Genomic DNA, 27165 nt, shown 5'->3' on the forward strand with positions numbered 1-27165 from the left:
GCTATAGATAAAGCCATTTTTGCAGTCCCACCACTTTAAAATCCCTTGCACCAACTCCTTAGTTCACTGTACTTCTCGTACTTGTATCCTTAAGATTCAACAACTCCCAGCCAATCAAGGAATTTCAAAAATCCTGCACAGAGCCCCCAGGTGATATGTGCCAGGTGGATCAAATCCACAAGGGAAACTTGGCCACACTATCACAACGGTTTTGCAATTTGTATTTATTGCGAGAAGATGTGTGCACTGAATTCAGATGTAATGAGTCCACTAAGACTTTTAGAGATTTTAAAGATTAAGTTAAAATATTTATTAACAAAAACAAGATTTCATGCACATCCATAAGACTACAATTACTTAATACTATAACAACTCCTAAAATTCCTAACTGACGTGACTCCCAGTTCCACACCCCCTTTAAAGCAACAGTCCAAATTAGATTTTAGATTTAAAAACAAAACCAGCAAGTTAACACAATACGCACTTGACAGTGGAATTCCAAATGGCTTCTCCCACTTCAGCTACTGGATACAGCTGACTTATGACAAATGGCTGGAGGCTTCCTGAAGGCTGTTTCACACACTCCTGTTAGATCTTACATGGTTCTTGCCTCACAGCCTTTCATTCTCCTTTATATGTTTCTCTCTCTTTAATATGTGAATACTATTCCTCCATATGTCTTTGGTACGGTACTTTTTCCATAATATTAAAACTTTCATGTTGCCAATATTGTCAATAATCTTTGGGGAAAAATAAACACACTCCTTAGCATGGCTTATCTGACTACTTGTACACTTGTTGAAATCCAAACAATCCCTTCATTTATCTAAAAATTCAAATTCCCTTCACGTTTTACATGCTAAACCAGCATCCATGTTTACTCATTAGCCTTTCAAGCACATTACTACACCTAGCTTCTTTTGATAATTCCAAGCTTGCAGTCTACCTGACTCCAAATCAAATTAAATCACACAAATAGAACCAACTATACTCACACCCATAAACCTACTTTACAATAAACCAGAAAAATATTATGAAAATTATTATACTTTCGGAGCACCGTATACTCTGCTTTTTGTGTATTGCACAAATACATCATGAAGTAATGGTATATGACAGCGTATCGCAACTTCAGAGCAATTGCAATTAAAAGAGGGTTATGGCTGACAGCTGTAACAGAACACAGACTCACAGAGGACAGGACTTCAAGCCTTGGCCATTTAATGGCTCAGCTGAGCACAATCTTTTGTGAGATGGAATCATCACTGCGTGGAGTAAAATTCTCAGAAAAGCCTCTTTGCAGAAGCAGTTCCTCTTGGTCATGTGCAGAGCAATATTGATTAAGACAGTTTAAGCAACAGTATCTTGGACTGTCTGGTTGTGGAAAGAGAATTGAGATGCTGTTATCCTCCATACTTGCTACCTCCCAAATCCATGACCGTTACCATCTAGAAGGACAGGGGCAGCAGACACATGGGAACACCACCACCTGGAAGTTCCCCTCCAAGCCACTCACCATCCCGACTTGGAAATATATCTCCGTTCCTTCACTGTCACTGGGCCAAAATCCTGGAACTGCCTCTTTAACAGCACTGTGGATGTACCTGCACCACATGGAGTGCAGTGGTTCAAGAAGGCAGCTCACCACCACCTTCTCAAGGGCAATTAGGGATGGGCAATAAATTTTGGCCTGGCCAGTGGAGCCCACATCCCATGAACAAATTAAAACGAAATGAAGTTGCTAGGCTTTCACATCAATACAAACCATATTGTATCTTCCACGAGTAAAGTTGGAGGATCTAATTCTGGCACACGCATGTGAATTAAGCTAATACCGCATCCGCTTCACACTCACTGCAGCATAACCTCAGCTGTACAGAGCGATCACTTAAAAGCATTCTGGTTGCACAGTCTGACATGATTTCAATTTCACTTTTAGATTTTTGGTGTAGAGGCTGACTGCTCTGCCTACTCTTCCCTGCCATTAAAAATGTAACTATGAATTAGATTCAGTGAATAGAGTTCCATTTGGTCTGATCGGGGGAAGACATTGTAATTCAGCCCAGAGCCCTAAGGAGGCACCAGTCTGAGTTCCTGTGGTAATCTCAAAATAAACAGTAGCAAATTTGTTTTGCCTTCCAACCATGAAGAGAAAATAAACACCATTAACCAGTGAGGCAAAATGAATCAATGGGATAATAATTTTCTTCACCATCATGTTACTGTTCTGACATTTTAAACCTGGTCTCTTCAGACCACAGTCGAGGTGCACATTTATAGAGCGCAGAAATATCCCACTTCATACACATTATTTACTTTTGGGGTGACATGGACCCCAAGATGGGCTTTTGACAACATATTGGTGCCATCACCAAGAGCGCCCATTTCCACCTCTATTACATTGCTCGACTCTGCCCCTGTGTCAGCTCATCTGCTGCTGAAACCCTCATTCATACCTTTGTTATTTCTAGACTTGACTATTGCAACACACTCCTGGTTGGCTCCCACAACCTACCCTCCATAAGCTTGATGTCAACCAAAGCTCTGCTGCCTGCGTCCTAACTTACACTGTGTCTTGCTCACCCCTCACCTCTGTGCCCATTGACCTACATTGGCTTCCAGTCAAGCTTGATTTTAGACCTCTTATCCTGCTTTCAAATCCCTCCATGGACTTGTCCCTCCTTGGATGGGACTTAATCTGGCCCCTGCGAGTGGACTGACAGGCTGAGGTCTTGTGAAAGCAGGGGTGGAGTGGGGTTGGGGCTGGAGTGCCCATTGCCCTCCCGAATCTCTCTGGTTCAGTCAAGCGTGGGGAAGGTCAAGGTCGGCCTTCCCACCCAGAGACCAATTGAAGCCCATAGGTGGCCAATTAAGGCCCTCATTCTGCTGCTGCTGGCATTCTGCCAGAGGCAGTGAAGCTCACACAGTAAAAGCTGGTGGCTTTCCAGCAGGCTTGGAGGTGAGAATCCTCCTGATCAGGCACCACGTCACTCACGGAGGGTGCTCCGGCAGCAATGGCTGTTCCTATGGAAACAAAATGCTATTTTCACCTCTCACCTGGGCCTACCTGCTTGGCCCTGGAGTAGCCTGAACCTGCTTGCCTGAGTTCTCTGCCCTCCCCCATCATTGCTGGTCCAGGGCTGGCTCCAGTCCCAACTGCTCCCAGTGGCACTGCTGGGCATGAAGAACTGCCAGCCCTCTGATTGGCCAGCAGCTCTTGGAGGCAGGGTTATTGCCCTTAAAGTTAGTTGCCTGGTGGGCACAAAATTGCATCAGGCCTCTAGGAAAGGTCTGTGACAGGCTGGCTCAGCTTTCCACAGCCCACCTTTGGATTTATTGCCGCCGGTAAATCCAGCCCCCTAGCTCTGTAATCTTCTCCAGCTCCACAACCCTTCCAGATATCTGTACTCATGTTAACTCTGACCTTTTGAGCATCCATGATTTTAACTGCCCCATCATTGGTGGTTATGCCTTCAGCTGTTTGGGGGGTAAGCTCTGGAATTCCCTTGCTAAACCTCTCCGTCTTTTTATCTGGTTTTCCTGCTTTCAGATGCTCCTTAAAACCTACTTCTTTGACTAAGCTTTTGACGTCTGCCCTAATATCTCCTAAAGTGGCTTGGTGTTATCTTTAGTTTTACAATACTCCTGTGAAGTGCCTTGGGACTTTTTATTACATTACGTGTGCTATATAAATATAAGTTGCAGTTGTTGCTATTGAAGTGCAGTGATGTCACTTAGATGATGCAGCCATTTTTACACCGTAAGATCCCACAAACAGCAGCGTGTTGAATCTTTGATCACTTTGGTATTGGTGGATGGAGAAGCTGTGATCAGGCCAGTTCCCTGTATCTCTGCAAACAGCTGAGATCCTTAACCTCCACCTGGCTACTGGGCCTCTGCTGAGTCTTTCCCGCGAAGGGCAGCACCTCTGACAATGTGGCACCAACTCAATACTGTACTGAAATGTCATCCGAAACTTTGAGTACAGGTTCTGGTGTAGGGACTCAAATCACAACAGAGTAGGAATAATTATTTTATATCACAACGTAAAGTTCCTATAGATATTGTCATGGTTTTTGATCATTTTCAATGAGCTATTTAAAATTGAAGGATGTTAATGTTTTGTAAACTGAATTTGCCTGCAGTGTGTACTTCAGGTTCTTGCCTGTGATTGGTCAGAATTAGTATTGAAGTGTCAAGGTCACAGCATTGGTAAATGTGATGCTCAGTGATCTTATTTATATTTTATATCTTTTCCTTTTGATTTTTCTATTAGTATCTAATTCTCTCTCAAAGGCACTGACTCATGCAGGGGTTCCATTTTGCAGGCAGCACCAACTCTGCACTATCTCAAGAACGTGGCTATTCATCATGTGCAACATTGAGTTTTGCCAGGCTATTTGACTATGTGAGCCATCAAACTGCAGCCATTCTATTGCTGCTAGTAAAGTAGAACAAGTGAGGATTCTGAAGTTACACTGTAAGGTACGAACACACAAACACTTAGCACATTAATTTACAATTCTTCTCTCCCAATATACAGTAACATTTCTATGAAAATAGAGCAGAGGAATTTCAGATGAATGTGTTAAGCATTCATATTCTAACATCCTGCAATTTCAGGGTGCAAGCCCCTAAAATCATTACTCTTATAAGGCAGTAGCAAACACTTGATGTTTCTCCAAATAATTACAACACTTATATGGATATTACAGTGGAACTCTGATTTCCAAAGGGTAATACAAGCAATTGTTAAAGCCAATTTCCTCTCCTATCAAAGGCAAGAGATAATCATTTAAACTCTTTTCTCAGCTAAAATATTTGGAGGGCGTTCTCAATGGAACAGTGTGTCATGAAAAATATAGACTGTGCATGTGCTCCAAACACCAAATCATAAAGGCTGTTTGCTCATTGCTTCATACTTAGTTTGTCCTGAAGAGCAAAATTAGTAGGAGTGCAAAACAGATGGTGATGGATCAGCCGTGTGGAGAGTACAATCAGACAAAGGTTATAACCAGCGCCAACCTGCTACAGCCTGTTTCTCACTCCGCATATCTTTGCTCGTGAAACTGAATTCATGAAACTTGAGCTGGCCAATCAGCAGTTTTTGTGATATTTACCACATCACGTCATGAGCCATTCACTGAATTTTTTTAAAATAGGAAAACCATTCAAAATGGGGCACTGAGGCTTTTAAAGGAGTTACGTTACACAGAATTTCATGAAATTTACAACACACAAGGCTGCCCCACTCAGCCCCACTTGTTATGTGTCAGTCTTTATGCTCCACATGAACCTCCTCCCGCTCTACTTCTCATCCTGTCAGCATAGCCTTCTCCTTTCTCCATCATGCACTTATCTAGCTTCCCTTTAAATGCATCTATATTATTCGCCTCCATGCAGAAACAAACACCACTTGTACTTTCTATGCTCAGAACAGTGGTGCCTGCCTGAGTGTTTACTGCTCAGTTCGATTGTTGATGATGATATAGTAATGCTCTGTTATGAAAGCACCAGCACACCTGAGTTTCAGGAGGTTTTACTGCTACACTGGCACGATTTGTGATGTAAAACTTCATGCTGGTATTCTCAATTCCATTTAGTTCTAAAAATGTGCAGTGTAACTGAGACTATTGAGGTACTGCCAGCACATGGGAACCAATTGGTGGGAAGTAATGGGTAAAGTGACTCTTTGTTACATAAATATAAATGCCTGCTGCGTGTATATTCACACAGGCTGTGCTGAATTAGCACAACAACTAGAAAGCCCAGAGATCTGGGGAACTGAATCTAGCATTTTTGTATTTGAGATTTGTGTGTGGGAGAATCAATAGAGCTATTCTTCATTAGAAAAGAGTTTGGAAATGATTTTGGAGTTATTGTACAGCTTAGAGTTGGTGGAGAGGGATGTAGCATGATCTGAATGAATAAAAGGATTATTATCAATGTTAAACTTCTGTGGTGGGAAGTACAATGAATGTGTTGCAGTTTTCTCATTGAGAATGGCTTTGTGATTGATTTAATTTGTTCACTGTTTGTTCAGCTACAAATTAGTGACTCTCTTCTTATCTGTGTATAAGGATTTTGATAGTTAAAGGTGGATTTTAAACTTGGCTTCCTGTTATAAACCCACATTGATTTTACTGTGTCTTCGCGGGTTGCATCTGTTCTTCTGAACAGATGGGTGGCGTTAGCGGACACGTGCTCTCTGTAATTCGACCCACAGCAAATGTGGTTAACCCTTAACAGTCTCCTGAAATGGCCTAGCAATCACTCAGTTGTGTTAGGTACGTGGCTCACCACCACCTTCCCAAGGACAATTAGGGATGGGCAATAAATGCTGGCCTAGCCAGCGACACCCACTTCCCATGAATGAATTAACAAAAGGGTCAGACTTCAGATTTTACCGGAGGCTGTGGTTTCCTCAATGTCCAAACTGGTGGTAAAGAAGAGTCGACATTTGTAGGGAGCCAAAAAGCAGTCCTGCTGCAGGGCTGTAAGTGATGGGGTCCATTCATTCAAGTTCCCAAAGGCAGCCGACTTGCCACCCAGATCCCTGTTGGGCCCGCTAGCCAGCAGCCAGGTTGGAGCAGGAGTCTGGGCCTATGCAGACAAGGCCCGGGAGTTTAAATTGCCCAGGGCCGAATGGTTCACGATATTGCCTCGGCCCCCACCTGTGTGACTCCTGATCAGGTATTAAAATCAGGCCTTTAATGTCTGTCCACTTCAGTTGGATTAGTAACCACAGTGGCAGAGTCAGGGAGCCTTTTTAATTACAAACAGATCAAGAAAGCATTGCACAGAGTTAGAGTTATTTTGTCCAGTAATTGAAAAAAAAATCTAGTACTGCTCGTGGGAATTAGGAAGAGCTTTTAAGTGGGAAGTTCAGCATTTCAACCCCTGCTTGTACTCAGAGAATCTTTAGCTGGTTTAATTATGAAGTAAAGATTGAAATATTACTGGAGTCTCAAGCAGAAGGATTAATTCTTGGGTTGATTGCTTTGCCTTTTCAGCTTGCTCCTTAACTGCATCAAAGCAAAAGCGCTGGAAAGACTTGATGGTCAGTCGGCAACTGTGGAAAGAACAGGTGAGTTAACCTTTCGGGTGTAAATCTATTAACAGTTCATGATGATGCCACGGTCCAGTGCTTAAGATAAGAGAATAAATGGACATGGCCATTAGGAGGTGCGCTCTTCAATATCTGCCACTAGCATCAGCAGAAGCTGTGAATAAAATAGATGTTGAAATAATGCCATGTTATTGCATTCAGCTCATTGTGAAATCTGGAAATGTCCAGTAAAAACAGCTGTCCTTCTGGGATTATTAAAGAAAACATGTCATGAAAATAATAAAATCAACACCTCACCAGTCCTTGCACAGTTTTTCCTCTGGTATTTTTAAAGGATCAAGTTTTGAAGCCTCCTGCAGGTGAAACAGATTTGGATGCTCTGATTTTGCATGTGAATTGCTGGACTTAATCTTTGAAGCAATCTTTACTGCCTAATGTTGGCAGTGATATTGCTGTGAAGTCACTCACAACTAGAAGGAAATACCTGAAGCATTAATTTTCAGCTAATTAAAAAGCAAGTCTTTACACTTTAGTACAGTTGTGATACTGATGATTTACATCCTGCATAAATAGGGAACATTTCTTTCATACCTGTCGCTGGGATGATGTTTCTTTTGTCTTTTGGGGAGGGGGTAGACATGACACAGACATGCTCCGAATCATCCAGTATAGTAATTATAGTTTTGATAAATGTGGCACTGTAGCTTTAAGAATAATCCTGTGTTGTAAGATCACATGATCTGTGTAAACCAATGAGTTAACAGTGCAGGGAACCCCAAGGAGAGAGTTTTCCTTTAGTTCTGGAGTTAGAGGCACACATGCAGCTGTTGCTGCTGTCTTGTAAATAAAGTTCAATGTTTCCACCAAGAAAAGTTGCCTGGAAAATGAACCCTATAACATCCACCATTTCTACAAGATGCAGCCGACCTCCTTTTGTTTCAGAAACTAATTGAGGTCATGATTCTTTGTTAAAAGCAAAAAACTGCGGATGCTGGAAATCCAAAACAAAAACAAAAATACCTGGAAAAACTCAGCAGGTCTGGCAGCATCGGCGGAGAGGGACACAGCTAACGTTTCGAGTCCGAATGACCGTTGAAGGATTCGAAACGTTAACTGTGTTCCTGTCCGCAGATGCTGCCATGATTCTTTGTTGTTGCCCAATCATTTGCTTGACGTGTGGGAATTTCTCAAAATGGAGGAAGCCAACTGATGGCTTCTGTGGAATGACTGACATAATGGTCAGAAAGGAAGATGGATGGTTAATATCTCAAGAGAAATGTATGTTATATTAAGTGCTTCTTTTGGATAAGGGCATTGCCATGGTTTCTCAGCACTGGTTCAGAATTCAAGTTCAGAATTCAATGTCAGCTTTGTTTTTGTTTCTGTTGTTGATGTTTGAAGTCCATGTAGGGATTGTCTCATTCAAAACACACATTCATCAGGATGTCTAAGAAAGATTGTTTTTCCAAAAGTCTTGCGCATAATTGAACAGTAAAACAAAAAAAAAAATTTTGACAGAAAATATTTGAAATTCCTGTGGACTGATTAAATGGATTTTTAAAAAAGTTATACCAGTAATATTTTGTCTCTCATTAGATTACTCATAAATAAAGCAATGTTTTAACTTGGATGTTATGGGCTGAGAATGATAAGTAGCTGCTGCCTTTAGAAATGGAGAGTGTGCTGCATGTTTGGGGGAGGTGATGGTGTAGTGGTATTGTCGCTGAGCTAGTAATCCAGAGACCCAGGTTCAAATCCCAGCATGGCAGATGATTGAATTTGAATTTAATTCAATGGGGATTAAAGGTCTAATGTTGACCATGAAACCACTGTTGATTTTCTGGTTCACTAATGTCCCTTTAGAAGGAAATCTGTCATCCTTACATGGCCTGGCCTACATCCAGACCCACAGCAATGTGGTTGACTCTTAATTGCCCTCTGAAATGGCCTAGCAAGCCACTTAGTTGTAACAAACTTCTACAAAGTCACAAAAGGAATGAAACTGTTGACCCTGTCAAAACCCTCCTTACTAACATCTGGGGGCTCCTGCCAAAATTGGGAGAGCTGCCTCACAAAATAGTCAAGCAACAGCCTGACATAGTCATCCTCAAGGAATCATACCTTGCAGGTAATATCCCACTGGCAGGACAGACCCAGCAGAGGTGGTGACACAGTGGTATACAGTCGGGAGGGAGTTGCCCTGGGAATCCTCAACATCAAGTCCAGACACCATGTAGTCTCATGTCATCGGCTCAAACATGGGCAAGGAAACCTCCTGCTGATTACCTGGTACTTTGTCAGCTGATGAGTCAGTGCTCCTCCATGTTGAACATCAGCTGGAGGAAGGGCTGAGGGTGGTGGGGGTGCAGAATGTACTCTGGGTAGGGAACTTCAATGTCCATCACCAAGAATGGCTCGGTAGCACCACTACTAACTGAGCTGTCCAAGTCCTAAATTACATAGCTAATAGACTGGGTCTGCAGCAGGTGGTGAGGGAAAAACATACTTGACCTCACTAACCTGCCTGCCGCAGATGCATCTGTCCGTGACAGTATCAGTAAGAGTGACCACTGTACAGATCTAGCAACTCAAGACTGGGCATCAGCAGCAGGAGAATTATATTCAAATGCAATCTGTAATCTCATGGCCTGGCCTATCCCCCACTCTACCATTACCATCAAGCCAGGGGATCAACCCTGGTTCAATGAAGAGTGCAGGAGGGCATGCCAGGAGCAGCACCAGGCATACATAAAAATGAGGTATCAACCTGGTGAAGCTATAACACAGGACGACTTGCATGCCAAACAGCATTAGCAGCAAACGATAGAGCTAAGCAATCCCACAACCAATGGGTCAGGTCTAAGCTCTGCAGTCCTGCCACATCCAGTCAGAATGGTGGTGGACAAATAAACAATTCATTGGAGGAGGAGTTTTCACAAATATCCCCATCCTCAATGATAGAGGAGCCCAGCACATCAGTGCAAAAGATAATGTGGTTATAACCTTCAGCCAGAAGTGCCAAGTGGATGATCCCTCTTGGCCTCCTCCGGAGGTCCCCAGTATCACAGATGCCAGTTTTCAGCCAATTTGATTCACTCCACGTGATATCAAGAAACAGCAGAAGGCACTGGATACTGCAAAGGCTATGGGTCCTGACAACATTCCAGCAATAGTACTGAAGACTTGTGCTCCAGAACTTGCCACACCCCTAGCCAAGCTGTTCCAATACAGCTACAACACTGGCATCTACCCGGCTATGTGGAAAATTGCCCAGGTATGTCCTGTACACAAAAAGCAGAACAAATCCAACCCGGCCGATTACCGCCCCATCAGCCTACTCTTAATCACCAGTAAAGTACTGAAAGGGGTCATCAACAGTGCTATCAAGTGGCACTTGCTTAGGAATAACCTGCTCACTGATGCCCAGTTTGGGTTCCACCAGGGCCACTCAGCTCCTGACCTCAGTACAGCCTTGGTTTAAACATGGACAAAAGAGCTGAATTCCCGAGGTGAGGTGAGTGTGACTGCTCTTGACATCAAGACAGCATTTGACTGGTTGTGGCATCAAGGAGCCCTAGCAAAACTGGAGTCAATGGGAATCGGGGGGGAAAACTCTCCGCTGGTTGGGTTCATACCAAGCACAAAGGAAGATGGTTGTGGTTGTTGGAGGTCAGTCATCTCAGCGCCAGGACATCACTGCAGGATCTCCTCAGGGTAGTGTCCTCGGCCCAACCATCTTCAGCTGCTTCATCAATGACCTTCCTTCCATCAAAAGGTCAGAAGTGGGTATGTTCGCTGATGATTGCACAATGTTCAGCACCATTTGCAACTCCTTAGATACTGAAGCAGTCCATGTCCAAATGCAGCAAGACCTGGACAATATCCAGGCTAGGGCTGATACGTGGCAAGTAACGTTCGTGCCACACAAGTGTCAGGCAATGATCAGCTCCAAGAAGAGGGAACCCAACCATAGCCCCTTGATGTTCAATGGCATTACCATCATTGAATCCCCAATACCAACATCCTGGAGGTTACCATTAACTAGAAACTGAACTGGACCAGCCATATAAATCCTGTAGCTCCAAATGCAGGTCAGAGGCTGGGAATCGTGCAACGAGTAACTCACCTCCTGGCTCCCCAAAGCCTGTCCACCATCTACAAGGCACAAGTCACGAGTGTGATGGAATACTCTCCACTTACCTGGATGAGTACAGATCCCACAACACTGAAGAAGCTGGACACCATCCAGGACAAAGCAGTACGCTTGATTGGCACCACATCCACAAACATTTATTCCCTGCACCATTGACGCACAGTAGCAGCAGTGTGTGTACCATCTACAAGATGCACTGCAGGAATTCACCAAGACTCCTTCAACAGCACCTTCCAAACCCATGACCTCTACCATTTAGAAAGACAAGGGCAGCAGATAGTTGGGAACACCACCACCTGGAAGTTCCCCTCCAAGTCACTCACCATCCTGACTTGGAAATATATCACTGTTCCTTCACTGTCATTGGGTCAAAATCCTGGAACTCCCTTCCTAATAGCACTGTGTGTGTGTGTGTGTTTGTGTGTGTTTGTGTGTGTGTGTGTGTGTGTGTGTGTGTGTGTGTGTGTGTACCTATACCACATGGACTGCAGCAGTTCAAGAAGGCAGCACCACCTTCTCAAGGGCAACTAGGGATGGGCAATAAGTGCTGGCCCAGCCAGTGACGCCACATCCTGTGAATGAATAAAAAAATGTGACTTCTGGGTGGTTACAAGGCATTTCTTAGTGCTGAGCAGTGCTATACCATTCATGGCACACACAATGTGCAGGTTTCAGCTGATTTGTTTCCCTGTCTGTCAATTAAATTTTTTCTTTGTTGCCAAATTTTGTGAGTGAATTCTGAATCATAAATTGATCAGCCCCAACGTTAGCTGGAGAAAGGCATCAGGCTCGATGTGTGTACATCAGCTATCAGACACGAATCCCAGGGTCATTTTGACACCTGGACCACATTCAAACAAATTAGACTCAAACCCAGCATCGATCAGGAGTTCCCCAGCTCCTGCTAGCCCTTAAGAAAACTTTAAAAAGCTATTAAAATAACTGCCCATAGCAGCCACTTCCATGTTCCTGTGTAATGTCAGACTTCCCTGATGACTAGCACAGGGCGTGAAGCCTATGGCTGCATGTTAAAGGCGAGCTGGTGGGCAGTGAGTTGCCAACTGGGAGGGGCAGCTGAAACCAAAACAGAAAATGTTGGAAAAACTCAGCAGGTCTGACAGTGTCTGTGGAGAGAAAGACAGAGTTAGTGTTTCGAATCCGATGGCTCTGTCTTTCTCTCCACAGACGCTGTCAGACCTACTGAGTTTTTCCAGCATTTTTTGTTTTTGTTTCAGATTTCCAGCATTCGCAGTATCTTGCGGCCATTATATAGGTGCTGCCTCTATATCTTACCCAACCACGTTCTCATCAGGCCTAGGAGGCTAAACTGAGCCTAAATTGACATCCATGCACCTATTTTCTATTAGAATGAAGTAGAATTGTATTTCTTTCTTGGACTTGTTTGGTTCTTAAGCCACATTGTGGCGTTTGACTGCATTGTTGGGACTTTTTTCCTGTTGTCCTTATCCAACCATTCCAAGACTGTTGTGAGTTACTAAGATATTAAGTGCTGGGTAAAAAATGTTCCAGTGTCAGGAAGCTTGTCATGTTTCTTGGTCTGAAATATTGAGCCTAGATTAACTGTATTCACTGAGTGGACGAAAGACAAACAAATTGGTTACTGGGCATGTACAAGACAATTTATTTTACTGCAGGAGAGAAGATATATTTTATAAATGCTGACGCTACCTGCATCACATTTTAAACCAGTGGATTGGCTTTAATAGAACCTTGTGTGGATTTTGAGTCACAACTTTTGCAATTGCGGTTTTTGCCTTTTGCAAGTTTCGGTCCATCCACTGAAACACGTATCCAGTTGTGTGAGGTTTGCAGAATGTGTCATACACAACGGTCCAAAAGCCAGTAAAAGCTCCTGTGCATTGTGTGTTCAACCATATTTTACAATTCACAGGCCTCAGCAATTTTGCTGCAATGCTTTGGAGCAGCAGATTAAATTGGATGATTTTCTGAGCATAAATTTTTCAATGTTCGTTTTGGCCTCAAAGTCCATTAGTGTGAAGTTCCCATAAAATTTAGGAGGTGGGGGGGCATCATTTTAATGCCCCCGCCCCTCAACTTGGCTGGGAGGCTGATTAGATTTTAACAAATGGGAAACCCAACACCAATCTGTGTGTGAACACACATCCTTTCTGTATAACTGCAGCGGACTAGCTGAGTAATACAGTCTCCAGAGATGAACCTATGATTATAATATTTAGATGGTTCTATGGTTCTATGAGGCTGTGTACCGGAGATTTATTCATCAATTTGAATGTAATGGTTGTGGCTGGGTTTCTAGCCTCAGGAAATACCTGCTCCAGCGCAGCAGCTGTCAGATCCAGCAGGTTAGCACTTTTCCAGCACAGCATGTGGATCAGGAGGAACAGGAATCCCTACCCCACTTCACCCTGGTACCTTCCGCCCCTCCAAACTCATCTGCTGTGATTGCTTCTCTTCCCCCGCCCTCCCCGTTTCCCATGCTGCGTGATCTCCTTTCTCCCATCCGTAATCTCTTCACTTCTCCTCGGTGTGATCTCTTCTCTTCCCCATTCATCGTGCAAGCTCGTCTCTCCTTCCAGCAACCACCCCCCCCACCTCGATCTGAAATCTTCTCAGTCACCATCCTCAGTGACCCCTAGTTGCTGCATACCAGTGGCTTTCCAGCCCAACAGTCAAGCTCGAAATCTGAAAGCCAGTTCATCTTAAATCTATTGTTCCATGGTCACTGACACCTGGTGTGCTACAGCTTCCAGTTCCTTTAAATTGAGCCATTTATGAATATTAGTTCAAGGTGAGTGCTGCCTCTCATGGGTTCACCCACACACTGATTCATGAATTAGTCTTGCATTGTATTTATCCACTCTGACTCTAAACTGCTTGGGTTTTTCCAATTTATATTTCGTTGATTTGATATCTTCCATTAAAATAACAGTTATGTTCTTACATTCTCCATGTTATCTCTTCATGTAGGTCAAAACCTTTTTCCTCTCATATTGATTTGGTGGTTTCTCTTCCAGCATTCCTGTATAAGCACCTTATTGTAGATTTGCCTATCCCTCAGTGTCTGCTTTTTCCTGGTCTCCGGTTTACCTATGGCTCTAAGTGTTTCTGTATACACTAATCTGTTGTCTACCTCCTACCTTGCGAGCTGAATTATCAGGGATCAGTTACCACCATGGCCTGTGCAGCAGCACTAGTCTAGAATAAATGTCTTGTGATTGCTGTCTCAATAATCCCTGCAAGCTTCTTGGTTCCTGTTTCATTTCAGTGCAATCTGTTTTACCAAATCTTTTTCTTCCACAAATATTCTCAATTATTTACAATAGCTTATTATTTTCACACCAGATTGTCACTTACTTACATCCTTAATTTGTTAGATAAAACCCTGCACTTTCCAAATACTGGAGCTAAAGCAGAAAACCCTGCTTTACATCCCTTTCATTGTCTACGTGCCTTTTAAGGCTTTCTCCTCATGACCTCTATCAAAACTTCATACAGTTTCTTATCTGTCGCCAAGATTTACCCTTATTACCCAAGCTATGAACTTAACCAATAGCTTTTTGTATAGCATAATGGTATCGTCACTGGTCTAGTAACCCCAAGACTCAGAGTAATGCTCTGGGGACCTGAGTTCAAATCCCACCACAGCGTGAATAAAAAAATTAAAAGTCGATTGTCGTAAGATACCATCTTGTTCACTAATGTCCTTCAGGAAGGAAATCTGCCATCCTGACCCCAGACCCACAGCAATGTGGAAATGGCCTAGTAAGCCACTCAATTGTATCAAATCGCTAAAAAGCCTAAAAGGAATGAAAGCGGGTGGACCACCTGACATCCACCTATGCAAACTCAGCACTGTCGACCCTGCAAAGCCCTCCTTACATGGGTGCTAGTGAGAGCTGTCTCACAGACTAGTCAAGCAGCAACCTGACATAGTCATATTCAAGGAATCATTCCTTACTGACATGTGCCAAACACCAATGTCCAGAGAGGTGGCAGCACAGTGGGATACAGTCAGGAGGGAGTTGCCCTGAGAGTCCTCTACATCAGCTCTGGACTCCATGAAGTCTCATGGCATCAGGTTGAACATGGGCAAGGAAACCTCCTGCTGATTATTACATACGGTCTCTACACCCCCACCCCCTTCAGCTGATGAATCAATGCTCCTCCATGTTGAACATCACTTGGAGGAAGCACTGAAGGTGGCAAGTGCACAGTATGTACTCTGGGTGGAGGGGGCTTCAATGTCCATCACCAAGTATGGCTTGGTAGCAATAGTCCAGACCGATCTGGCCAAGTCCTAAAGGACATAGCTGCTAGACTGGGTCTGCGGCAGGTGGTGAGGGAACCAAGAGGGAAAAACACACTTGACCTCATCCTCACCAACCTGCCTGCCGCAGATGCATCTGTCCATGACAGTATCGGTAGGAGTGACCACTGCACAGTCATTGTGGAGATGAAATCCTGTCATCACATACTCTCCATCATGTAGTGTGGCACTATCACTGTGCTAAATGGGATAGATTTCGAACACAATCTAGCAACTCAAGACTGGGTATCCATGAGGTGCTGTGGGACATCAGCAGCAGTGGAATTGCACTTAACCACAATCTGTAACCTCATGGCCTGGCCCCACTCTACCATTACCATCAAGCCATGGGGTCAACTCTGGTTCAATGAAGAGTGCAGGAGGGCATGCCAGGAGCAGCACCAGGCATACCTAAAAATGAGGTGTCCACCCGGTGAAGTTACAACACAGGATTACCAATCTGCAGGTGATAGACAGAGCTAAGTGTTCCCACAACCAATGGATCAAATCTAAGCTCTGCAGTCCTGATACATCCAGATCATGAATGGTGGTGGACAGTTAAACAACTCAGTGGAGGAGGAGGCTCCACAGATATCCCCATCCTCAATGATGGAGGAGCCCAGCACATTAGTGCAAAAGATAAGGCTGAAGCATTTGCTACAATCTTCAGCCAGAAGTATCGAGTGGATGACCCATCTCGGCCTCCTCCGGAGATCCCAAGCATCACAGATGCCAGCCTTCAGCCAATTCAATTCACTCCGCGTGACATCAAGAAATGGCTGAAGGCACTGGATACTGCAAAGGCTATGGGCCCTGATAATGTTCTGGCAGTATTCCTGAAAACTTGTGCTCCAGAACTAGCTGCACCGCTAGTTAAGCTGTCCCAGTACAGCTACAACAATGGCATCGACCTGGCAATCTTTTTCTTTTATTCATGGGATGTAGGCATTGCTAGCCAGGGCAGTATTTATTGCCCATCCCTAATCGTTCTTGAGAAAGCGGTGGTGAGCTGCCTTCTCGAACCATTGCAGTTCATGTGCTGTTATGGAGGAAGTTGCAGGATTTTGACCCAGTGACAGTGAAGGAACGGCGATATATTTCCAAGTCAGGATGGTGAGTGACTTGGAGGGGAACTTCCAGGTGGTTGTGTTCCCATGTGTCTGTTGCCATTGTCCTTCTAGATGATAGAGGTTGTGGGTTTGGAGGGTGCTGTCTAAAGAGCCTTGGTGAGTTCCTGCAGTGCATCTTGTAGATGGTACACACTGCTGCTACTGTGCGTCAGTGTTGGAGGGAGTGAATGTTTGTGGATTGGGTGTCAATCAAGCCAGGTTGCTTTGTCCTGGATGGTATCGAGCTTCTTGAGTGTTATTGGAGCTGCACTCATCCAGGCAAGTGGAGAGTATTCCATCACACTCGTGACTTGTGTCTTGTAGATGGTGGACAGGCTTTGGGGAGTCAGGAGGTGAGTTACTTGCTGCAGGATTCCTAGCCTCTGACCTGCTCTTGTAGCCACAGTATTTATATGGCTAGTCCATTTCAGTTTCTGGTCAGTGGTATCAGTGGTAACCCCCAAGACGTTGATGCTAATGTGGAAAACTGCCCACGTATGTTCTGTGCATAAAAAGTAGGACAAATCCAACCTGGCCAATTACCACCCCATCAGTCTACTCTCAATCATCAGTAAAGTGATGGAAGGGATCATCAGCAGTGTTATCAAGCAGCACATGATTAGCAATAGCATGCTCACTGACACTCACATTGGGTTCTGCCAGGACCACTCAGCTCCTGACCTCATTACAGCCTTGGTTCAAACATGGACAAAATAGCTGAACTCCCGAGGTGAGGTGAGAGTGACTGCCCTTGACATCAAGACAGCATTTGACTGGATGTGGCATCAAGGAGCCCTAGCAAAACTGGAGTTGAGGAATCAAGGGGAAAACTCTCCACTGGTTGGAGTCATTCCAAACACAAAGGAAGATGTTTCTAGGTTATTGGAGGTCAATCATCTTAGTTCCAGGACATCACTGCAGGAGTTCCTCAGAGTAGTGCCCTTGGCCCAGTCATCTTCAGCTACTTCATCAATGACCTTCCTTCCATCATAAGATCAGAAGTGGGGATGTTTGCACAATGTTCAGCACAATTCATGACTCTCAGATACTGAAACGGTCCATGTCCGAATGCAGCAAGACCTGGACAATATCCAGGCTTGGGCTGACAAGTGACAAGTAACGTTTGCACCACACAAGTGCCAGGCAATGACCATCTCCAACAAGAGAGAATCTAACCATCGCCCCATGGCCTTCAAAGGCATTACCATCACTGAATCCCCCACTATCCTGGGGGATTACCATTGGCCAGAAACTGAACTGGACTATCCATATAAATACTGTGGCTACAAGAGCAGGTCACAGGCTAGGAATCCTGCTGCGAGTAACTCAACTCCTGACTCCCCAAATTCTGTCCACCATCTACAAGGCACAAGTCAGGAGTGTGATGGAATACTCCCCACTTACGTGGATGAGTGCAGCTCCCACAACACTCAAGAAACTTGATACCATCCAGGACAAAGCAGCCTGCTTGATTGGCATCACATCCACAAACATTCACTCCCACCAGCACCGACAGACAGTAGCAGCATGTGTACCATTTACAAGATGCACTGTAGGGATTCACCAAGGTTCCTTAGGCAGCACCTTCCAAACCCATGACCACTACCATCTAGAAGGATAAGGGCAGCAGGTAGATGGGAACACCACTGCCTGGAACTTCCCCTCCAAGCCACTCACCATCCTGACTTGAAAATATATCACTGTTCCTTCACTGCCACTGGGTCAAAATCCTGGAACTTCGTTCCTAACAGCACTGTGGGTGTACCTGCACCACATGGGCTGCAGCGGTTCAAGAAGGCAGCTCACCATCACCTTCTCAAGGGCAACTAGGGATGGGCAATAAATGCTGGCTCAGCCAGTGAAGCCCACATCCTCTGAATGAATAAAAAAAATCATATTTCCATTTGTCAACCTGAACCTGCAGTTTACCAATCTTATTAACCACGCTCCATGCATTCACATACATGAACATTAGCCCTGATTTAGGCTATTTTTCTTTCCCTGTTATTCTGACCCCACCTAATAACTTATTGCCTACTCTAATTCTATCAAACTTGCCAAGTATTCTATCTACCTTGATACTACTCCCCAATATATCCTCCTTATCAGTTGATACTTCCCACTGCCAGTTTTTCTCCTCTCCACTCTGAATTTCCCCTCAGGTTCCCATCCCCCTGCCAATCTAGTTTAAACCCTCCCCAACAGCACTAGCAAACCTCCCTGTGAGGACATTAGTCCTCGTCCTGTTAAGGTCTTTCTTGAACAGGTGCCACCTGCCCCAGAACTGGTCCCAATGCCTCAAATCTAAAGCCCTCCCTCCTACTCCATTTCTCCATGTGTTGAACTGCTCAATCTCTCTGTTTTTACGCTCACTAGCACATGGCACCGGGAGTAGTCCTGAGATCACTGCTCTTGGGGTCCAGCTTTTTAATTCCTTCCTAACTCCCTAATACTGCTTTCAGGACCTCATCCCTTTTCTTATCTATGTCATTGGTCCCAATGTGGAGCACAACCTCCAGCTGCTCGCCCTTCCCCAAAAGAATGGCCTGCAGCCACCCTGTGACATCCTTGTTCCTGGCACCAGGGAGACAACATACCATCCTGGAGTTAAGTCAACTGCTGTAGAAATGCCTGTCTGCTCCTCTAACTATGGAATCCCCTACTACTATAGCATTTCCACCCTTCCTCCTCCCCTCCTGTGCAGTTGAACCACCTGTGCTGCCACAAACTTGGCTCTTGCTACAGTCCTCTGAGGAGCTATCTCACTCACCACTATCTAAAATGGAAAAGCAGTTAGAGAGGAAGATAGCCTCGGGGGGATTCCTGCACTACCTGCCTGTTTCTCATAGATACCCTGGTTGTCACCCATTCCCTCTCTGCCTGTGTACGTCTTAGCTGTGGTGTGACCACCTTTCTGAACGTGGTATCCACATAAACAAATACAAAATGATGACTAGTATTGATGCACTCTGACTCTAAGGGCAGGATTTTGCCCTTGGCAGGGGTGCTCAACGGTGACAGTCGGGGAGTCGACCGCCACCTACGATTGGCTCTGCACTGCGATTTCAGGCGGGTGGGCCAATTAAGGCCCGTCCTGTGTGGATCGTGAGCAGCAGCCTTGAGCACTGCCTACGCGGGTCGGGGGGGGGGGGTTGGTGGGAGGAGGGAGAGCCGGGCCTAGCGCGCAGTTCATGCATGCGCAGGAAGAGCGCTTCAATCTCACTGAGGTACGGAGCTGGTTCAGGGAGATCAAAGTGCTGTGTAAAAAAAAAAACATTTAAGAGAATAAAAATTTAATAAAACATGTCCCCTTACGTGACTCTGTCACAAGAGCTGGGACATGTTTTTAATTCAAAAGTAAAGTTTTCATTTGATGTTTATTTGCTTTAGGAAACCTTATCCCACTCGTGGATGAGGTTTCCTAAAAACATGTAAAGGCCGCTTGGCCTTTTCACCTTCCCGCCAACCGTAAGATTGGACGGGCAGCGTAAATTTGAATTTAATTAGATTATTTATGGTCTTACTAGGCCTTTTTTGTTCGGCGTGCGCCCGCCAAACGAAATATCGCGAGACTGTGCAATGATGTCGGGACACACGCCTGACCCCATTGAGTGTCATTATTACCCTCGGGTGTGTTGGGTGTGTGCCTGCACGCCGAGAGTGATATTCTGCCCTGTTTTCCTAATAGTTTTAGCAATACAAAACAAATTACTAGTTAGCAGAGTACAGTGTGAGATTGGATGTCATTTTTTAAATATTTTGGGGAATATTGTGTTATTCTGTAAAGAAGCCTGGGTGTCTGTATGTGTGTCTGTGCGATTTAATTCAGTTGGGCAAGAGGTTGATAGGAATCAGACTGTCTGGGGTGTTTGGAAACATGAAAAGGTTCAAGCTGTTAATATTGAGGTACAGGTAAATAGGTTCCATCTAACATTTGCATTTTTAGATAAGTTGAGAGGTTGTTTGAATTTAAAAGGAGAATCAGAGGTAATGAGGAAAACTTTTGCATCTTGCAGGAGTCTGTAGTAAGTAGGAGCAGGGATATTATATCTTTATTGATCCAAAAGCAAAGACAAGATGGAAACATGAAAGATCTTATATTTGGACAGGTTTGAGTTTCAAAGGGGTTTTGAACAATGGGATTGAGATGAAAGGAAGAAAGGGTATATTAGAGTTACCATGGATAGTTGGTTTTTTAGCTATTGAGCTGGATAGCTGTCAAGCTGGAGATGGCTGGAACAGTTTGAGTTGTTGAGATGTCTTAGGCTGTAGCAATTGGTTTTATTCTGAAGTGAATTCCACAGCAAAGTGGAAGAGGGTACACGTCATGTGGTACACCGTTATTGAAGCTACAGCAATCTGCCTTGTGTGATATTACTGGATTCCATATTTAAACATCTATAAGGGAGTGTTGCCTGGAAAGTGTTTACTTGTGTGTTTGACCAAGTAAAGAGTTTTGGGGGAATGTTTTATAAGACTAGCTTTAATTGTGTAACTGTAATCTTGTGTGCTTAAGTTTTCTTTTGTTTTTGTTAATAAAAATTTTACTTTTAATTTTAAAAAACCCAAAAGTATTACTGGATCTCTGATGGCTAAGATTGGTATGTCGTCTTCTCATTATTAGAATATAAATAAAAGCTTGTGGCCCATAAGCCAAGTTTCCCTCTGGGGTTTGGTTTGTGCAGCAATTAACACCGACTGTGATCAGAACAACAGGTACTTCAAATACGTTTATGTTTGGTATTTGCTGTCCTTTTTAAGCAAGGTTTCTGGGGGCATGGTGTAGATTGTGCTGTTCTAGTCCATCTCTAGGATCACTGCAGTTCCACTCAGGCCCGCACCTGGATCTGGGGGCCCTTTAAGATCAGAGCTTCCTGGTTGGTGTTGATAATCAGGGACAGAATTTTATCTCCCACTGGCGGGCGCATGCCCAACCCAACCAGGTGTCAAATTGCACAAGAAGTGTCAGGTGAGCGTTCCCAACGCCATCCCGCGCTCACACGATATTTCGCTCGGTGAAATTGCAAAAGTCGACGCAAAAGTCAGAAGTGCGCCCGCCGGCAATTAAGGGGGCAATTAAGCCCACTAATGACACAATTGTCTCCAGTTTTTCTTGGCCTGGCCAACCTTACAGTTGGCAGACGGGCAAATCGGCCAGGTGGACTTTGCATTTTTCATGAAACCTCATCCAAGGGTCGAGTGGGGTTTCCGCTATTAAAAAAAATAAAAAATAAAAAATCTGTGGACAGCATTTTGATCATCTATATGTTCTGGAGCCTGATTGTGATGCTTGGACATTTTTTTTCCGATTATTTAAAACTTTCTTTCATGGTTTTCGGGTCTGCAGCTCCCCGAGGCAGCTCTCTGCCTTCAGGGAGCTTTCTCTCAGCGCTGGCCCTCCACACCGCACCACCCCCCCCCCAACCCCCCGGCAGCGCTGAGCCTTTCAGCGCCAGTTTCACTTTAATTTGCCAGCAGCCAACGTGGAATCGTGGTCTGGGGCTGATCGGGGTCAGCAGTTCATTTCCCAACCACCACCTGATGGCACCTGTCCACTGAGCTGAAAATTCAGGCCCGGGTATATGGAGGTCTCAGTTTAACTTCAACACCATGGTTGGTAGGGGATTATAGAGAGAGCTAGAATAACCTGTTCCTGAACATTTTTTGGTCAGCTCTCGGACCTCTGTGGATTATCTGGATGTTGACAGATCAGGGTCGGCCACTTGCTTTCTGGACGCTTATTTGGAGTGTCCAAGTGATGCTAGATCCAAACAATGAGTGGGGAGACTGGGAACGCTCTTCTCAATTAACTGCCTCTAACTGGAATGTGCCTACTGTGGTTGCCAGACCACCCTCTGTGCTCCAAAGGAAAACCCTGCAAGACCAATGTTAAAGGGGTGATAACAGAGACACATAGAAAACAGGTGCAGGAGTAGGCCATTCGGTCCTTTGAGTCTGTCCCACCATTCAATATGACCATGGCTGATCCTTGTGAGATGGGCAACATTCTTCTGCACCCTGGAAACCAGCTATTCATAGCAACAAATGGAAGAAAAATTAATGCTCTTATTGGCACTCAATGGGGTTTGCTTTCCTGGAATTAAGTTTCCTGGAAATATATGTTTTGCAGTGTCTTAAGGGGCCCTAGTTTTTATTTGAAAATGTTTTCCAAGTTTGTTTTGTTAACTTGCTTGGATGCACTGATCTAATCTGTGTTAAAATGAGTCATTGTGTAACAAGAACATTAGGTTCCTTGACGTGTGATATTTTCCTTCCACAGACGGTGCTTTTTTAACTGATTTCACTACCATAGATAGCAGTGCATTCATTGTATCCTCTATAAGGAATGTTGAGTAACTTCCTGAATGCAGGTTGGCTGATAAAGTATGTTGGACCTTCACTCATTGGGGATAATCTATATTTGCACAATGAAAGTGAATAATTCTGAAAACAATTAGAAATACAAAATTAAAGATAAATAGGAAGTAAATAATTTAAAGAAAGCGCTGAATATCTTTCAATTATACAGCACCTTTTCACTCCTTGCAGAAATACCCCAAATGGCTTCATGTATATTGAATGAATTTGAATATATTACTCTTGTTACATAAGTGAACATGGACAATATCCTTGAAACAGCAGCGAGACAAGCTGTCAATTATTCTGCTTTTTCTTGTGTTCTATTGTTATGATTCCAGCTGGTGTTAACACTAGACAAGTCAGATCCCAGACTGAAACCTGGTTTGATAGGTCCGAGAAGCAGTGGAGAAAGTTACTGAAGAAATTCACGGGAGTTTGCTGATGAACATTTAACACAAAGAATAAGATATTTATTAAAACAAGAGTGAACTATATTACACCAGACAAAAAGGTGGAAAAGATTTCAATACAAACACAAGAAAATGATTCAAGTTCCCATTATTCCTTTACCCAAGCAATATCTTCACAGACACATAAACCAATGAAGAGTTACCACTAGTTCAGCACGAAGGCTTCTCACTTGCGACTGGCACAGTTGCAAATGGTTTTCCTTTGGTGAATTCCTGAGCATTCACTTGATACGTCTCAGCCAACTCATATCTTTCCCCAAGACACCCAAAAACTGCCCTCTGAACTCGCTGTTTCTTCAGCTGCAGAGCAAACAAATGAGTTCCCTGAACTCAGTCTTCCAGGAGCACCTGCACTAAACTGATCACTTTACTGAGTCCCATAACTGATTATTCAGTTAACTACTGTCCCACTAGTCTTGAAGTTTTTCTTTGAGAGCTTCAAATCCCTGTTTTCTCTCTCTGACATACACAGGCACTCCTCCTCTCTCAACTCCTGTCTTTTCTGTGTCTGTGTCCCTGGATCACTGTCACTCGGCAACTGTAAAGCTTTCCTACTTTGTGTTTTGTTTCCAGAATCACTGAACTTTCAACCCCTTTTAACCCATCTTTTTAATAGCAGGGGTTGTAAAACCTCATTAAAAATGTACATACACAAACCCAAAAGACCTGAAACCTTTTAATGACAAGTCTATGCAGACTCCCTGGCACCAAGGTTCATAAAGGAAACCTAAGTGAAACTGAAACCATTTTTACCTTTCTTAACATGCATATTCAACTTAAAATTATACATAACATTATCGATTGATGGAGGAATGTTAGCCAAGAAATTTCCTTGATCATGGGACCTTAAGTTGAAGCAGGCAGATGATGATTGTGCAGCACTCTTTCAAAATAATTACCAATAAGGTGTTTGAGAATAGACCATTTAAGGTTAAGAAACCAGGAATATCCTATTCAGAACTGGGTGGCTAAGAAGCTTCATCATAGAATGATACAACACAGGAAGGAACCATTCAGCCGATTGTGCCTGTGCCAGTTCTTTGAAAGAGCTATCCAATTAGTCTCCCTCCCCACCTCTTTTCTCTGTACCTTACAATTATTTCCTTTTTCAGGTATTTTTTCCATTTTTCTGTTGAAAGTTAAAATTGAATCTGTCTCTTCCTCCCCTTCAGGCAGCACATTCCAAACCACAACAACTCGTTATGTATAAAACAAAATTCTCCTCAACTCTCGATTTTAAAAAAAAATCATTCATGGGATGTGGGCTTCGCTGGCTGGGCCAGCATTTATTGCCCATCCCTAATTGCCCTTGAGAAAGTGGCGGTGAGCTGTCTTCTTGAACCGCTGCAGCTGATGTGTTACAGGTGCACCCACAGTGCTATTAGGGAGGGAGTTCCAGGATTTTGATCCAGTGACAGTGGAGGAATGGTGATATATTTCCAAGTCAGGATGGTGTGTACCCTGGAGGGGAAATTGCAGGTGGTGGTGTTCCCATTTGCCTGCTGCCCTTGTCCTTCTAGATGGTAGAGGTTGCAGGTTTGGAAGGTGCTGTTGAAGGAGTCTTGGTGAGTTGCTGCAGTGCATCTTATGGATGGTACACACTGCTGACACTGTGCATCAGTGGTGGAGGGAGTGAATGTTTGTGGATGAGGTGCCAATTAAGCGGGGCTGCTTTGTCCTGAATGGTGTTGAGCTTCCTGAGTGTTGTTTGAACTTCACTCATCCAGGCAAGTGGTGAGTATTCCATCACACTCCTGACTTGTGCCTTGTAGATGGTGGGCAGGCCTTGGGCATTCGGCAGTCTGGAGGTGAGTTACCTGCCACAGGATTCCCGGCCTCTGAGCATGATTGCTAGATGCACACATTTGAGACAGGTGATTAAAGTGAAAGTTCTAAAATTGGTTATTTACTTACAGACAGAAGACAATTTATCAGTTGAGAATATGTAATATTCCTCTATTCGACAATGGAGATGGTTGAAACCAAGGCTCCAATAAACAAAGGATCAAAAGAAAGAGGGAAACAGTGGGTAACAAAATGTAAGGGTACAAAGAATTAGTGAAGTAGACAATTACACAAACAGAGAAACTGTATTTTTTTTAAATCACTGAACAGTGGCCCTCTCCCTCACTTAGTAAAGTATGGATGGAAGAGCTCAGATGTAATTTACTGATGTTGGAAATATTATCAAAGATGTGTTCTATTCCTGTGCATGGTTCCCTGGCACTGCTCCTAATGACATGACCAGAGGACAGGCGCTTCCCAACACAAACAAACAGGAAGATGAGAAAAGTTACTCTGGGCTAACCTGCTGCTGATTGAAGAATAACAGTAAACTGAGATGGTTAGTAGATGGTACTGGGAGGGAAGTTCCTGAACCAATGATGTGAGGAAACTGAAATCTCACTATTTGACTGATACATGACCTTGAATAAATCATTATAATCTGGACTGATAATTCAGCTCCTTCATGCTCTGGCAGTTAATAGCTCCTGGCTGTCTCAGTGCTAATAACATTGCTCGGTCTTTAAAGAAAAATATTCATAGAAACCAAGGAGTGAATGCTAATTTTAAGCTAAGTAACTTTTAAAAGGGTTGTTCATTGAGATTGTCTTCAACCCCATTTTTTTCCAAATATTATTAATCACTAATCAACTTGCACATGTGAAAATCAAGATCTGTCAAATCAATGGAATAATTCATTTTCAGGATGAATCTGACATTTCTTTTGCTTCTGTTCAAGACTTAACATAAATTGTGGACGCCCACAGTGTCTATGAGTCATGGGCCTTTGAAATTGACAAAAACAATGCCTGTAACTGTTTTGTAACAATGAATTATCCAAATACTCTGAGCCCATGATAATCCTCTGGCCTGCTTTTCCTTACTGTGTTTATCAGAAAGCTCAATTCAAGTAATTGTAACAGTCGCATCCTTGTCAACATGAAAAATAAACCAAGTCTATGTAAATGAATACTTTCACACTGAAGCTAGAATTAAGGAGCTATTACTATTAAGATGATGGTGTGACCTGGGGGACAGAGATTAGTTCTTTTTTCAGATATTTATTTAAGAGATCCAGTGTTGAAGTCTGCTCCAAAGATCTGATGGCAAAAATTGAGAAATGACTCCCTGAGTTACCAGAGAATACACACACATACACACTCTTTGGTACTGAACACCATGTATACTGTTGACACCGACAGGAATATGACGCAGTTCTATGCTTGGGATTCCCAGTGAGTTGTTGGCTTCCAGTCTGACAAAAGCTCAATTTTAAAATTCTCATCCTTTTTTTCAAAACCCTTGCCCTCCAACTCTCTGAAATCTCCTCAAGCCCCACAACCCTCTGAGATATCTGTGCTCCTCTACTTCTGGCTTCATGAGCATCCTTGATTTTAATTTGCTCCACCACTGGTGGCCGTGCCTTCAACTGCCCCTGGGTCCTAAGCTCTATAATTTCCTCTCTAAAGCTCTCTGCCCCTCTTCTGCTTTGAGGTACCCCTTAAAATCTTCCTATTTGACCATGCTTTGGTCATCTGGCCTAATAATTCGTAATGTGACTCCAAGTTTTGTTTGGTAAATTAAGTGCGTTGGAATGTTTTATTATGTTAAAATGGCTGTATAGATTCAAGCTGTTGTTGCTGAGTTAAGAATTCAGGGAATCAGAACGTTTGAAGTTAGACACTTCCAAG

General features: G+C 43.8%; 1 protein-coding gene across 3 annotated transcripts in view; it reads left to right on the forward strand.

Annotated features, from left to right (window-relative positions):
• Positions 1-27165, forward strand: part of LOC121291387 (tyrosine-protein kinase Fyn-like) — a 313003-nt gene that overhangs the window by 47826 nt on the left and 238012 nt on the right. The window contains exons 1-2 of one of the 3 annotated variants that reach the window (XM_041212481.1): positions 4470-4485; positions 7014-7087. The exons of 1 other annotated variant lie outside the window; for it this stretch is intronic. The gene's annotated coding sequence lies outside the window, so the exon portion shown is untranslated. Of the gene's footprint in view, positions 1-4469; positions 4486-7013; positions 7088-27165 lie in introns of those variants that run through there. One more of the 3 variants, XM_041212480.1, reaches the window with a different exon arrangement.

This window comes from Carcharodon carcharias, chromosome 19 (assembly GCF_017639515.1).
Source record: "Carcharodon carcharias isolate sCarCar2 chromosome 19, sCarCar2.pri, whole genome shotgun sequence".
NCBI lineage: Eukaryota > Metazoa > Chordata > Chondrichthyes > Lamniformes > Lamnidae > Carcharodon > Carcharodon carcharias.